The 14,266-nt window shown below is 37.3% G+C and overlaps 1 protein-coding gene across 1 annotated transcript in view; it reads left to right on the forward strand.

Annotated features, from left to right (window-relative positions):
* LOC106084864 (uncharacterized) overlaps positions 1 to 14,266 on the forward strand; it is a 776,497-nt gene that overhangs the window by 189,416 nt on the left and 572,815 nt on the right. The window lies entirely within an intron of this gene.

The following is a 14,266-nucleotide window of genomic DNA, read 5'->3' on the forward strand; positions in this document are numbered from 1 at the left end:
TTATGGGAAAGGCAATAAAAACCTTTGCACCCTCACAATTGTTACCAGTTGCAAGGGCTATGATGTTGCTACAGTCATTATTGTCACATTCTCTGAGAGAATTGTTCGCAGTCATTTTATGTTGCAACAAAGCCGGTGGCTGTCAGAAATGTTCAACAATTATGTGAACATAAAACGTACACGATAAACGTATATTTGAGCTAGGAAAGGTACTTAAAGGGTAGACATATTTATTTTATGCATATATGTATATATGGAGGCATTTGATTGTTATATTAAAGTAAAGGGTGCTGCTAATAAAGGGTTACCGTTTAACATAACGGGTAGCTCACCACAAATCAGTATGAGGATATAAGCAAAATTTTCAATTTTATAAAAACGTCCTTTGTGTGCTTCCTCTCATCATTTGTTTTTTATCACCCCTCTTACTCAACACCCTTTTTATGTATGCTCGTGGCTGTATAGAAATGTTGTTAAACAAACATTTGAAGAGTGAAAAAATCATTTCGTTCTGGCTGTATTTACTTTTATGTTATTTTCACAATAAACGTTAAATTGTCGTTTTACGTTTTTCTCTGGTCTTCCCTCCATTTATCTGTCATTGAGTCGTTAAACATTAAAACTGTCAGTCGTTCAGTCAGCCAAACGCTCTGTCTATATCTCATGTTTTCGTTTTGTTTGAAGTTGCAATGTTTCTGCTTAACTACATGGCTGTTTGCCTGAAATAGACTTTTATTTGTCACCCACACATAATTGTTGCCACTGTCGTTATTGTTCTGTTTTGTCTTTAATGTCATCCAGACAAAGTCAGTTAACACAAAAAAAATATTTGGACTCTTTGTTAGCATTTTATTCACATGTTTTCTATTTACTTGGCTGCATAGACTATTTGTACAGAGATATGGGTTGATAATGAAAGAAAAAAAAACTATTTAAATAAATGTTGACTGCAATCAGTCTAAATTTGATATCTGTTGGAAACTCAGAGGAGGTAATAGGAAGAGCAATTTAGTAAAAGTCAGCCTAAAAATGAAACATAAAATAAAATAAAATAAAATAAAATAAAATGAAATAAAATAAAATAAAATAAAATAAAATAAAATAAAATAAAATAAAATAAAATAAAATAAAATAAAATAAAATAAAATAAAATAAAATAAAATAAAATAAAATAAAATAAAATAAAATAAAATAAAATAAAATAAAATAAAATAAAATAAAATAAAATAAAATAAAATAAAATAAAATAAAATAAAATAAAATAAAATAAAATAAAATAAAATAAAATAAAATACAAAAAAAATAAAATAAAATAAAACAAAATGGAATGAAATGAAATGGAATGAAATGAAATGGAATGAAATGAAATGGAATGAAATGGAACGAAATGAAATGGAATGAACTGAAATGGAATGAAATGAAATGGAATAAAATGAAATGAAATGGAATAAAATGAAATGAAATGGAATAAAATGAAATGAAATGGAATGGAATGAACTGAAATGAAATGGAATAAAATGGAATGAAATGGAATGGAATGAAATGAATTGGAATGAAATGAAATGGGATGCAATGGAATGGAATGGACTGGAATGAAATGAAATGAGTGAAAATTGCATACCTTATGTCCCATATCAGTTATATCGAAATATGTTCCGATTTGGACCAAATGCTAATAAGTACAAGTCATTGTTCAATTGTGTATAACAAAATATTGGTATTTTTAGTAGATATATCTAAAAATAAACCAATCTGAACCAAATGGAACTTGGATGTCGAAAAGCCTAACATAAGTCACTGTGTCAAATTTCGGTTTAATCGGATTATAAATGCTCCTTTTTTGGGGCCAAGACTTTAAATCGAGATATCGGTCTATATGGCAGCTATATGCAAATCTTGATCGATCTAAACCAAATTGCTGATATATGTGGAATAGCTTAACATAACGCTCTGTCCCAAATTTCGGCAACATCGGACAATAAATGCGCATTTTATGGGCCCAATACATTAAATCTAGAGATCGGTCTATATGGCAGCTATATCCAAATCTAGACCGATCTGTGCCATATGGCAGAAGTATGTCTAGGATCTTAACTTAACTCACTGTCCCAAATTTCGGCAACATCGGGCAATAAATGCGCATTTTATGGGCCCAAAACCTAAAACCGAGGGATCGGTCTATATGGCAGCTATATCCAAATCTGAACTGATCTGTGCCATATTGCAGAAGTATGTCAAGGGGCTTAACATAACTCAGTGTCCCATCGGCGACATCGGACAATAAATGCCCTTTTGATGGGCCCAAAACCTTAAATCGAGGGATCGGTCTATATGGCAGCTATATTCAAATCTGATCCGATCTGTGCCAAATTAAAGAAAGATTTTGAAGGGCCTAACGCACCGTCTTAAATTTCAGCAAAATCAGATAATAAATTTGGCTAAATCGTAGGTTCGGTCTATATGGCAGCTATAAACAAATCTGGACCGATCAGAGCCAAATTGAGGTAGGATCTCGAAGGGCCTAACGCAACTCCCTGTCCCAAATTTCAGCAAAATCGGACAATAAATTTGGCTTTTAGGGGCTTAAGACCCTAAATCGGAGGATCGGTCTATATGGCAGCTATAAACAAATCTGGACCGATCAGAGCCAAATTGAGGTAGGATCTCGAAGGGCCTAACGCAACTCCCTGTCCCAAATTTCAGCAAAATCGGACAATAAATTTGGCTTTTAGGGGCTTAAGACCCTAAATCGGAGGATCGGTCTATATGGCAGCTATAAACAAATCTGGACCGATCAGGGCCAAATTGACATAGGATCTCGAAGGGTCTAACGCAACTCCCTGTCCCAAATTTCAGCAAAATCGGATAATAAATGTGGCCTTTATGGGCCTAAGACCCTGAATCGGAGGACCGGTCTATATGGGAGCTATATGAAGATATAGTCCGATATAGTCCATCTTCGAACTTAACCTGCTTATGGACAGGGAAAGGATTCTGTGCAAAGTTTCAGCTCAATATCTCTATTTTTAGAGACTGTAGCGTGATTTCAATAGACAGACGGACGGACATGTCTATATATACTTTATAGGGTCGGAAATGGATATTTCGATGTGTTGCAAACGGAATGACAAAGTGGATATACCCCCATCCATCGGTGGTGGGTATAATAAAATAAAAGAGAATAGAATTATTTATTGTTTTCTATTGGGTTGCCCAAAAAGTAAGTGCGGATTTTTTAAAGGAAAGTAAATGCATTTTTAATTAAACTTAAAATGAATTTTAATTAAATATACTTTTTTTACACTTTTTTCTAAAGCAAGCTAAAAGTAACAGCTGATAACTGACAGAAGAAAGAATACAATTACAGAGTCACAAGCCGTTGAAAAAATTTGTCAACGCCGACTATATGAAAAATCCGCAATTACTTTTTGGGCAACCCAATAATATTGTTTATCTTCAATAAACTACTGCATTAACAAATTTTCTTAAAAAAAAAAATCTTTTAAAATAAGTTGTGTTCGATTTAGTTTTCTCTTTGCTGTCAATGTGTCAAAATAACTTGCAAAATTTTAAAAATCAACATAATCACAAAGTTTGTCTTTAAGACATCGCCCCCTCCTTCAGAATTATGTGCCTAAAGGGTACAGCAATTCATCATTCATTTACTCTCGAATCTTAGATATTAAGTTACGAACGGCTTTGGCACAGTCTAAGCAAACAAAATTCGCAGCCGAAACCACTTCAGTTGTCTCAAAATCAGATTTGGTACTCTCAATAAAGGCTGTGGTTGAATGTTGTATCCACAGATGAATATGAGCATAACAACTTTGTCTTTATATTTTTCTTCAAGAATGCAAAAAATACCTCGTTCTGTCTGTTTTCAAATGTTTTGGCAAAAATGACTCTCTTTATTCTGGTTAGCCATCCTCACACCTGCTGCGAGAGTATACACTGGAAAAAAATTGACTTTAATATGGATCACTCTTCGCAAATGGTATGTTGTGAATTTCGTTAAGTCTCAGAGTATCTAAGCAACTTATTCGGGCATACCATGCGTAGTCAAAGTGGTGTATTTCAGATGAGGGATTTAAGTCTGCCACAGGAATTCAGGCATCTTGCCGAGCTTGTGAAACTGATATTGGAGGAGAAAGGGCTCTTGGCGCAAAAGAGCATGGTTTAAGGGTGTATGGTGTGAAGTCAGGTGGTTTAAATTTACAACGTGTGGAGAAACCATCAGTCCCGTTTTCACAAAGATGGAGAACTAGAGAGTTCGTACATATTTTATTATCAAAAACACCGACAGGTATCGATGTCTACACTGAAAAACAAAGTTGGATCAAGATGTAAGATTTGTCCTTATTCGTAGGAACATTGCAATGAAAACGAGCCAAAGAACCAAAACTTTAAAATAAAGATGCTATTGGGTTGCCCAATAAGTAATTGCGGATTTTTTAAATGAAAGTAAATGCATTTTTAATAAAACTTAGAATGAACTTTAATCAAATATACATTTTTTACACTTTTTTTTCTAAAGCAAGCTAAAAGTAACAGCTGATAACTGACAGAAGAAAGAATGCAATTACAGAGTCACAAGCTGTGAAAAAATTTGTCAACGCCGACTTTATGAAAAATCCGCAATTACTTTTTGGGCAACCCAATATCTTTAAATTTAATATCCTATTTACTAAAGGACATGACCATCCGTTTCAAATTTTGATCGCGGATTGATTCCTAATATACCCTCCACCATAGGATGGGAGTATACTAATTCTATCATTCCGTTTGTAACACCTTGAAATATTCGTCTAAGACGAAGTATATATTGTTTTGATCTTCATGACATTTTAAGTCGATCTAACCATGTCCGTCCGTCTGTCTCTCGAAGTAGTAAAGCTAGGCACTTGAAGTTTTGCAAAAATACTTCTTATTAGTGTACGAAAGTTGGGGTTGTAAATGGGCCATATCGGTTCACGTTTTGATATACAATAGCTCCCATATAAACCGACCTTAGATCTTGAGCCACTAGAGGGCGCAATTCTTATCCGATTTGGCTGAAATTTTGAATGAGGGCTTTTGTTATGACTCTCAGCTATTGTGTTAAGTATGGTTTAAATCGCCCCATAATCTAATATAGCTGCCACATAAACCGATCTGGAAATTTTGACTTCTTAGAGGGCGCAATTATTATCCAATATGGCTTTGCTTATAGTGTTTTATTTGCCAAGTATGGTCTAAATTGGTTCATAACCTGATACAACTCCCATATAAACCGTTCTGCAGATTATACTTCTAGAGGCTAACTAGAGAACGCAAATCTAATCCGATTTGGATGAAATTTTATACAACGGCTTCTCCCATGAACTTTCCCATGTCTAGAGATGGGCTTCTAATAGGTAAATACCCAACGATTGGGCTTTTATTGGGCAAATACCCAATAAATGCCTTTTTTGGGTATTTATTTGGGTATCAATAATTTTGCAGATATCTTGGGTATAAAATCATTTTCCAAACATTTTTTGATGATTTCGTATTCTTTGTATAAAAACCTGACCTTCTGATCTCAGACGGATTTTAGTTATATATCTCCAGACTTAATCAATAAATTGGTAATTTTTCATCCGCTTTCCATGAATTTGGCACGGTGAGTTCTGTTAGACCCCTACCCATTTCTGTGAAGTGTGGTTCAGATCGGACTATATTTGGATATAGCTGCCCTAAAGACCGACTGCCTGATCTCCCGATGTAGGGTATTGAAGCCATAAAAGATCTATTTATTACCCGAATTAGATGAAATGTAGCACGGTGTGTTCTGATAGACCCCTGCCCATTAACGTCAAATGTGGTCCAGATCGGACCATATTTGGATATAGCCGCCATATAGACCGATCTCTCGATATTAAGTATTGAGACCATAAAAGGAGCATTTTCCATTCGAATTTGATGAAATTTGAAACAGTGAGTTTCGATAGACCTCTACACCTTTGTGTCGAACATCGCCCAGATCGAACTATATTTGGATATAGTTGCCCTAAAGACCGACCACCTGATCTCCCGATGTAGGGTATTGAAGCCATAAAAGATCTATTTATTACCCGAATGAAATTTAGCACGGTGTGTTTTGATAGACCCCTAGCCATTCCCGTCAAATATGGTCCAGATCGGACCATATTTGGATATAGCCGCCAAATAAACCGATCTCCCGAATTGACATCTTAAGTCTCTAGAGGCTCAATTCCTCTCCGATTTGGCTGCAATTTTACACGACGTCCGATTTGACTGAAATTTTGGACGTGGTATTTTGGTATCACTTCCAACAACTGTGCTAAATATGGTTGAAATCGGTTCCTGATATAGCTTCCATATAAACCGATCATGGATCTTGACTTTTTCAGCTGTTAGAGGGCGCAATTTTTATCAAATTTGACTGTAATTTTACACGTGGTGTTTTTGTATCACTTTCAATAACTGTACTAAGTATGGCTTAAATCGGTTCATAACTTGATATAGCTTCTATATAAATCGATCTTGGATTTTGAGTTCTTGAACCGCTAGAGGGCGCACTTCTCATCCCATTTGGCTGAAATTTTGCATGAGGTGTTTTGGTATCACTTCCAACAACTGTGCTATGTATGGTTCAAATCGGTTCAAAACCTGGTATAGCTTCTATATAAACCCATCTTGCATCTTGAGTTCTTGAGCCGCTAGAGGGCGCAGTTCTCATCCGATTTGGCTGAAATTTTGCATGAGGTGTTTTGTTATGACTTCCAACAACTGTGCTGAGTATGGTTCAAATCGGTTCATAACCTGATATAGCTGCCATATAAACCGATCTTGGATTTTGACTTCTTGAGCCGCTAGAGGGCGCAGTTCTCATCCGATTTGGCTGAAATTTTGCATGAGGTGTTTTGTTATGACCTCCAATAACACTGCTAAGTATGACGCAAATCGATACATAACCTGATAAAGCTGCCATATAAACCAATCTTGGGTCTTGACTTCTTGAGCCTCTAGAGGGCGCAGTTGTCATCCGATTTGGCAGAAATTTGGTACAACGGCTTCTCTCATGACCTTCAACATACGCGTTTAATATGGTCCGAATCGAATAAAAGCTTGATACAGCTTCCATATAAACCTATTTCCCGATTTTGCTTCTTGAACCCCTACAAGGCGCAAATCTTATCCGAATCAACTGAAATATTACACAAGGGCTTCTGCAATGTTCAGCATTCATTTAGAGTCCAAATCGGACTATAACTTGATATAGCTCCAAAAGCATAACGGTTCTTAATCAATATTCTTTGTTTGCCTAAAAATAGATACCGTGCATAGAACTCGACAAATGCGATCCATGGTGCAGGGTATATAAGATTCCGCCCGGCCGAATTTAGCACCCTCTTACTTGTTTTATTTTTTTAAGTTTTTTATAAATATCTCTCAGTGTACCTTCATATCTTTTAGGATTATTTCTTTTCTTTCCCTTTTTGCATTGCTTTCCTCCTTTTGGTTTTCTTACATTTGGCTATTTGTTTTAATAACGCAAAGTATGGATAAGTCTGGATCTTAAATGAAGTCGCTTTTTGTATGCTGCCAATTATTATTGGAATGTTGTCAAAATAACAAAACAGCCATGGCCAAAAAGCCATCTTGAAGTAACGAACGTTGACAGGCTGGCAGTTGGATGATGGTTTTCGTTGAATGGTTGGTTGCCTAGTTAGCGGGCTGACTTTCGCTTAGCTGCAGTATAGGCCCCTTTGAAAGGAGCTCTGCAAATATAATCGCAGAAGAAAGAAAATGTGATTTTCTTTGCATCTTAAGTTTTGTTTTTTTTTTCTCTCTGCAGCCACATTTTTTGGCATCTTCAGCGGTCAAAAAAAGTATTCATCATTAGCAAAATTGATAATAAATTCACTTATTTTGGGTAATTGAAGAAAATTTAAAGTAAACAAATAATGCAGTTTTATGCAATAGTTTATTTTTCGTAATATGTTTTAAAATAAATTCAAAAAATAAATTTAATTAGCGCAAAAAATGCAATTTTATATAATAACACCAAAAACAGAACAAAAAAAGTATTCATCATTGATGTGCTATCATCAAAGTCAAATTCAAATATTATTTGGGAATCCCCCTTTTCTGTTTTATTTAGTAAAGGAGGCTTTGCCCTTGACAGCAAATATTTAATTTCATTGAAAATATAGTCTTTGTAAAATGGGTCGTAAGCAAAACGAGGTTTCTGATGAGGTAAAAGTTTTGATAATAAAACACCACAGGAATGGTTTAACTCAAAAAACTATCAGTGAAATATTAAATAGACCACGATCTACTATACAATCCATCATCAGAAAGTGGACAGAAACGAAAACTGTTGACAATAAACCAAGATCTGGTCGACCAAAAGCACTTTCAGTTGGAGATGTGCGTTGGCTAGTGCGGCAAGTTCAGAAAACTCCGAAGACAAATGCGACCATTCTTCGTAAAAACACTATGGAATATTTAGGGAAGGAAGTTACTACACAAACAATTCGAAATACACTCAAAAGGCATAGTTACAGAGGAAGAACTGCACGTAAGAAGCCCTTTATAAATAAAATAAACCGAGTGAAAAGGCTAAACTTCGCAAAAATGTATGTAAAACAGCCCGAATCATTTTGGAAAACAGTCATTTTTGCAGACGAGAGCAAGTTTAATCTTTTTGGGTGCGATGGAAAGGTCATAGTGTACAGAAAACCAAATACAGAGCTTGAAGAACGAAACACAGTTGCTACTGTAAAACATGGTGGAGGTGGTTTAATGGTTTGGGGGTGTATGGCGGCTTCAGGAGCGGGAAATCTTGAAATTATTAATGGAGTAATGGATCATAAGTATTACATTGACATTTTAAAGAGGAATTTAAAAGATAGTGCTGTAAAACTTGGGCTTGGTAATAACTTTCAATATTATCAAGATAATGACCCCAAACATTCTGCTTTAAATACCAAGATGTGGATGCTGTATAACTGCCCCAAAGTCATTAAAACTCCTCCTCAAAGTCCCGACTTGAACCCAATTGAACATCTTTGGGAACATCTCGAACGCAAATTGAGAACGCGCAATTTTTCGAGCAAGAGTCAAATGCAACAGGTGATAATGGAGGAATGGACTAATATAGACCAAAATATAACCGCTAAATTAGTCCAATCGATGTCAAACCGTTTAAAAGAAGTTATAAGACGCGGTGGTCGAATAACAAAGTATTAATTTTTTTAAATTATGTTATTTATTTTTTTGTTTTTTTGCAATGATGAATACTTTTTTTGTTTAATTTTTTGTGTTCAGCTGTAAAATGGCCCTTTTTGTTCCAATAAATACTATTTTTTTCTTTAAAAACAATGAAATTGTGTACATATATATCACACAAGCACTACTGCATCATTAGTTTAATATGTTTTTATTCCAATTGTCTTTTGTAGACTTATTAAAAAAAAAACATTGAATGATGAATACTTTTTTTGACCGCTGTATTAACATTTTTATCAAAGAAAAATAGAAGGAATACCAGTTACAAAAATTTCATTTACCTTTAACTGGTTTGGTGTTGTTTTTTTCTTTTTGGTCCGTTGGTTCAAGTCCACACACCTTTATTTTGCCTTTTTGGTGGTCTGTTTATTTGTTTTCCACGCTTTGTCTGAATTTTTCCTTTTTGTGTTTTTTTGACAGACTTGTGGCAGGTATGTTTGCATTTTAATTAGTTAGCTGGCTAATGGTAAAGGTTACATGTGAAGAAAATTCCAGCCATTGCAATTAAAAAATGGAAATTTTGTCTTACACAACGAGAACTTTAATTAAAAGAATATTTGTAATTATAATTAGGTTAGGTTGAAAAGAGGGGGCAGATTTTAAACCGCCCCATGCCACTATGGCCATACACCTAATCCAGTAATCGGCTTGTTGTGTGCTCTAAAAGACTGTAAAGTAACCTCAGAAAAGCAAATTTTCAGTTAGAAATTCCGTGCTACTTACAAAAAGCTTAATTGTTTTCAGTAGCACTCCCCTAAAGTTGGTTCATGTCTGATATAGTGTCCCCACCTAAGTGCCGGTATCTGTTGGACGCGTAAGCCGTCTCATCAACTTCCCCGCATGTCCTACACATGATACCACTTGCCGCACCGATTTTACGTAAGTGAGTCATATGTGTCCCGTTATGATACCAATAGCTATACTGACCTCCTTCTTACTTCCTTTCAGTAATAACCTCGTCTTCTAACGATCTGGATCCCCCCATATAATTTTCGCCTCCCTACCGACCGTTTCGCCGATCCACAATGTTGCATGCGCAATCGTCGCCCACGCCCCTAACCCGGACTGTGTTGACCCGAAAGGCTTCGGGTTACCAAAGTTATTGACGACAGTCCTCTGGCCTTCAACGCCAAATCGTCTGCCTTTTCATTCCCCCATACTACGTTATGACCCGGTACCCAAACGATGCGAATTTTCCCATCCTCAGAGAAGGCATTAATCTCCTTCTTACACTGCTTGACTGCTCGAGACCTTACCGTTCTGGTTGTTATTGCCCTTTTGGCAATTTTACTACCGGAAAAGATGTTCACACTCCTCGCGTTAGCACCACACCACTACTTCACGCATTCCGTAATCACCTGGATCTCCGCCTGTAGGATCGTTTTATGGTCAGACAATCTAAAACAGATCTCAGTCCCTGATTTCTCAATGTAGACTCCCAGGCCTACTCTGTCCTCTAGTTTTGAACCATCCGTGTAACATGATCTGGCCTTCACCACCAAATCGTCTGCCTTTTCATTCCCCCATACTACGTTATGACCCGGCACCCAAACGATGCGGATTTTGCCATCCTCAGAGAAGGCGTTAATCTCCTTCTTACACTGTAAGACTGTTCGTGACCTTTCCATCCTGGTTGTTATAGCCCTTATGGCAATTTTACTGTCGGTAAAGATGGTCACACTCAACGTCCTCGCGTTAGCACCACACCATTTAACGCATTCCGTGATCGCTCGGATCTCCGCCTGCAGGACCGTATTATGGTCAGGCAGTCTAAAACATATCTCAGTCCCTGGGTTCTCAATGTAGACTCCCAGACCCACTTTGTCCTCTAGCTTTGATCCATCCGTGTAACATGATCATGCAGATGGCAATACTAGGCTCCTTCAGAGCCAGTGGACTATCCTAGGATTCAGGCCCCCTTTCGAGGCTACGGCCCATCTACATAGTGCCCAACATCTGTGAGCCTTCTTAGTACGCTCCTGATTGTGACACTTCCAATTCAGTTTCCTGTCCAAGATCACACCTAAGTACTTGATCTGGTCAGATATCGAAGTCGTCTTATTGAGGAAACGTAGTGCCTTAAATTAACCCACCTGCATTTTCTTCGTCAACAGGCATATTTCAGTCTTCTCTGGGTTAACATAGAGACCTCTGGGTCTAGCCCAGTCATATGCCATATGCAAGACCCTTTCGGCCCTCTGCATAGCTGGTTCGCATTCTTACCTCTTAGAAGAACGTCTGCGTAGCAGACGGGTTCAAATCCCTCCTTAGTCAGCATCCGTAATAGGTCATTTATGGTGGTCACCCATAGGAGGGCACGCCACAGGGGGGAGTGTGTCTTTTGTCTCCCTTATATTTATGCCATGGGACACACAATTTATCCACCTGCTCCTTAGCATATGATTTATCCCGTCTCTAAGGACCGGGTCCACGTGGTACTGGTCTAAGGATTGGATCTGTGTGTCGGTCTGCACATTGTTTAAGGACCCCCGAGTTCAATGCACACCGCCAGGGTGGGTGTCTTGACTTCTGCAGCTTCTAGGGGGCGCAATTCTTATCCGATTTGGATGTAATTTTGCAAGATGGGTTTTGGTATCACTTGCAACACTGTGTTAAGTATGATTCAAATCGGTTCATAACCTGGTATAGCTGCCATATAAACCGATCTTGGGTCTTGACTTCTTGAGCCGCTGGAGGGCGCAATTCTCGTCCGATTTGACTGAAATTTTGCAGGCGGTGTTGTGGTATCACTTACAATAACTGCGCTACGTATGGTTCAAATCGGTTCATAACCAGATATAGCTGCCATATAAACCGATCTTGGGTCTTGACTTTTTAGCCTCTAGAGGGCGCAATTCTCGTCCAATTTGAATGAAAATTTGCACGTAGTGTTTTGGTATCACTTCCAACAGGTGTGTTGAGTATGATTCAAACCGGTTTATAATCTGGTATAGCTGCCATATAAACCGATCATGGGTCTTGACTTTTTTTAGCCTCTAGAGGGCGCAATTCTCGACCCATTGGAATGAAATTTTGCACGTAGTGTTTTGGTATCATTTCTAGCAACTGTGTTAAGTTTGATTCAAATTGGTTTATAATCTGGTATAGCTGCCATATAAACCGATCTTGGGTCTTGACTTCTTGAGCCTCTAGAGGGCACAATTCTCATCCGATTTGAATGAAATTTTGCACGTAGTGTTTTGGTATTTCTTCCAATATCTGTGTTGAGTATGATTCAAATCGGTTTATAACTTAGTATAGCTGCCATCTAAACCGGTCATGGGTCTTGACTTTTTTTAGCCTCTGGAGGGCTCAATTCTCGTCCGATTTGAATGAAAATTTGTACGCGGTGTTGTGGTATCAATTCCAATAACTCCACTAAGTATGGTTTAAATCGGTCGATAACCTGATATAGCTGCCATATAAACCGATCTGGGATCTTGATATCTTGAGCCTCTAGAGGGCGCAATTTTCATCCAATTTGGCAAAAATTTTGTACAACTGCTTCTCTCATGGCCTTCAACATACGTGTCTTATATGGTCTGAATCCTATCACCCGATTTTGCTTCTTCAGCCCCTACAAGGCGCAATTCAATGACTTCTACAATGTTCAGCATTCATTTAAGGTCCGAATCGGACTATAACTTGTTTTTAAATATATATGGGCTTAAAAATCCAGCTGAACGCATGACATATTCTGTCATTCAATTTGTTACCCCAACTGCTGTTATTTTCTTGCATTTGAATAATAAATTCTACTTCGCCTAATTATTTCCCATTACCGCTAATGACTCATTGACACATGACTGCAATTGCGTAACAAAAACATAGCACCACACATCCAGAGAATATTTTTTATTCATGAATGTTGATATAACAAAATAATGGCAGACTGTAAATATAATTGTCACACCATTTCAATGGTATTTACATTGGAAACATTTGTCACAACTCAAACTGCCAATTCTAAAATCAACAAAAGCAGCAAAAAAAAAAAACACAAAATGTTGGTGTAAAACATTTCTAATGACCTTTGTTGTCTGAGTGACACTTTAACCAGAGTAGAAAAGTCCTTTGAAATGTAGGCCTTCTTGCGTTGAACTGACGCCATTGTCATTTGCTGCGTTGAGACTTAATTAACCTCCATGTGACAAAGTAATTAATTTTAATAAAAGTAAATAAAAAAAAATACTTTTCAAACTCTAAACAAAGGACATTGCAAAATGATAAGCAGACAGACAGACTGATGGCAATGCAAAAAGGACCAATGAAGACAAGACACACCAAAGCCACAACCTGCGTAGAGCGAGGGAAAAAAGCAGATGCAAAAAGAGAAATTCGTTATGCTTTATGGAGAAAAAAAAACGAACGGAAAAACCTGACAAGTACAGGGCACAATAAATGTCATGTTACGCTAGGACAATACCTTGCAGCTACTTGGGGTTTCCCTTTAGCAGACCACAAAGCAATTTATATTTTACATAAGAGTCGCCTGGGGGGTCCTTAACAGTGTTGCCATTGTAAAGCAAGCAAAAACGCTGAACTTTGGGTTGCCCAACAAGTATACATTTTTATCTACATTTCGTTGAAATCCGTTTTCAAATGCACCCTTAATCCAAAGTTCGGGCCGGCCGAACGTAATGCCTTTCGACTCATTCATCAGTTTGTTTTTGTGGAACATTGGCAACACTGGTCCTGACTTCTACTTATCTCTTTTGTTAAATCTATAACAACCTTTACATGACATATCGTGCCATGTCAAGCCATCTCAAACATTTAGGTCGTCGCACTCACACTGCCTTCTCTAACCTTCGACATGAGACAATAACAACAAATTAATTAAAAATTGTGTTACTCCTCTACCCAGTAGCTCGGTAACATTTCTAAGTGCTACTTGCGTGAGGCCTCTTACATGAACATGGTTGTTTTGTCTTTGAAAGGTGCTTCTGCAACCCTTTTACACTTGATCGAAGGATACGAGAATAAGCCT

Source organism: Stomoxys calcitrans, chromosome 2 (assembly GCF_963082655.1).
Source record: "Stomoxys calcitrans chromosome 2, idStoCalc2.1, whole genome shotgun sequence".
Classification (NCBI taxonomy): Eukaryota; Metazoa; Arthropoda; class Insecta; order Diptera; family Muscidae; genus Stomoxys; species Stomoxys calcitrans.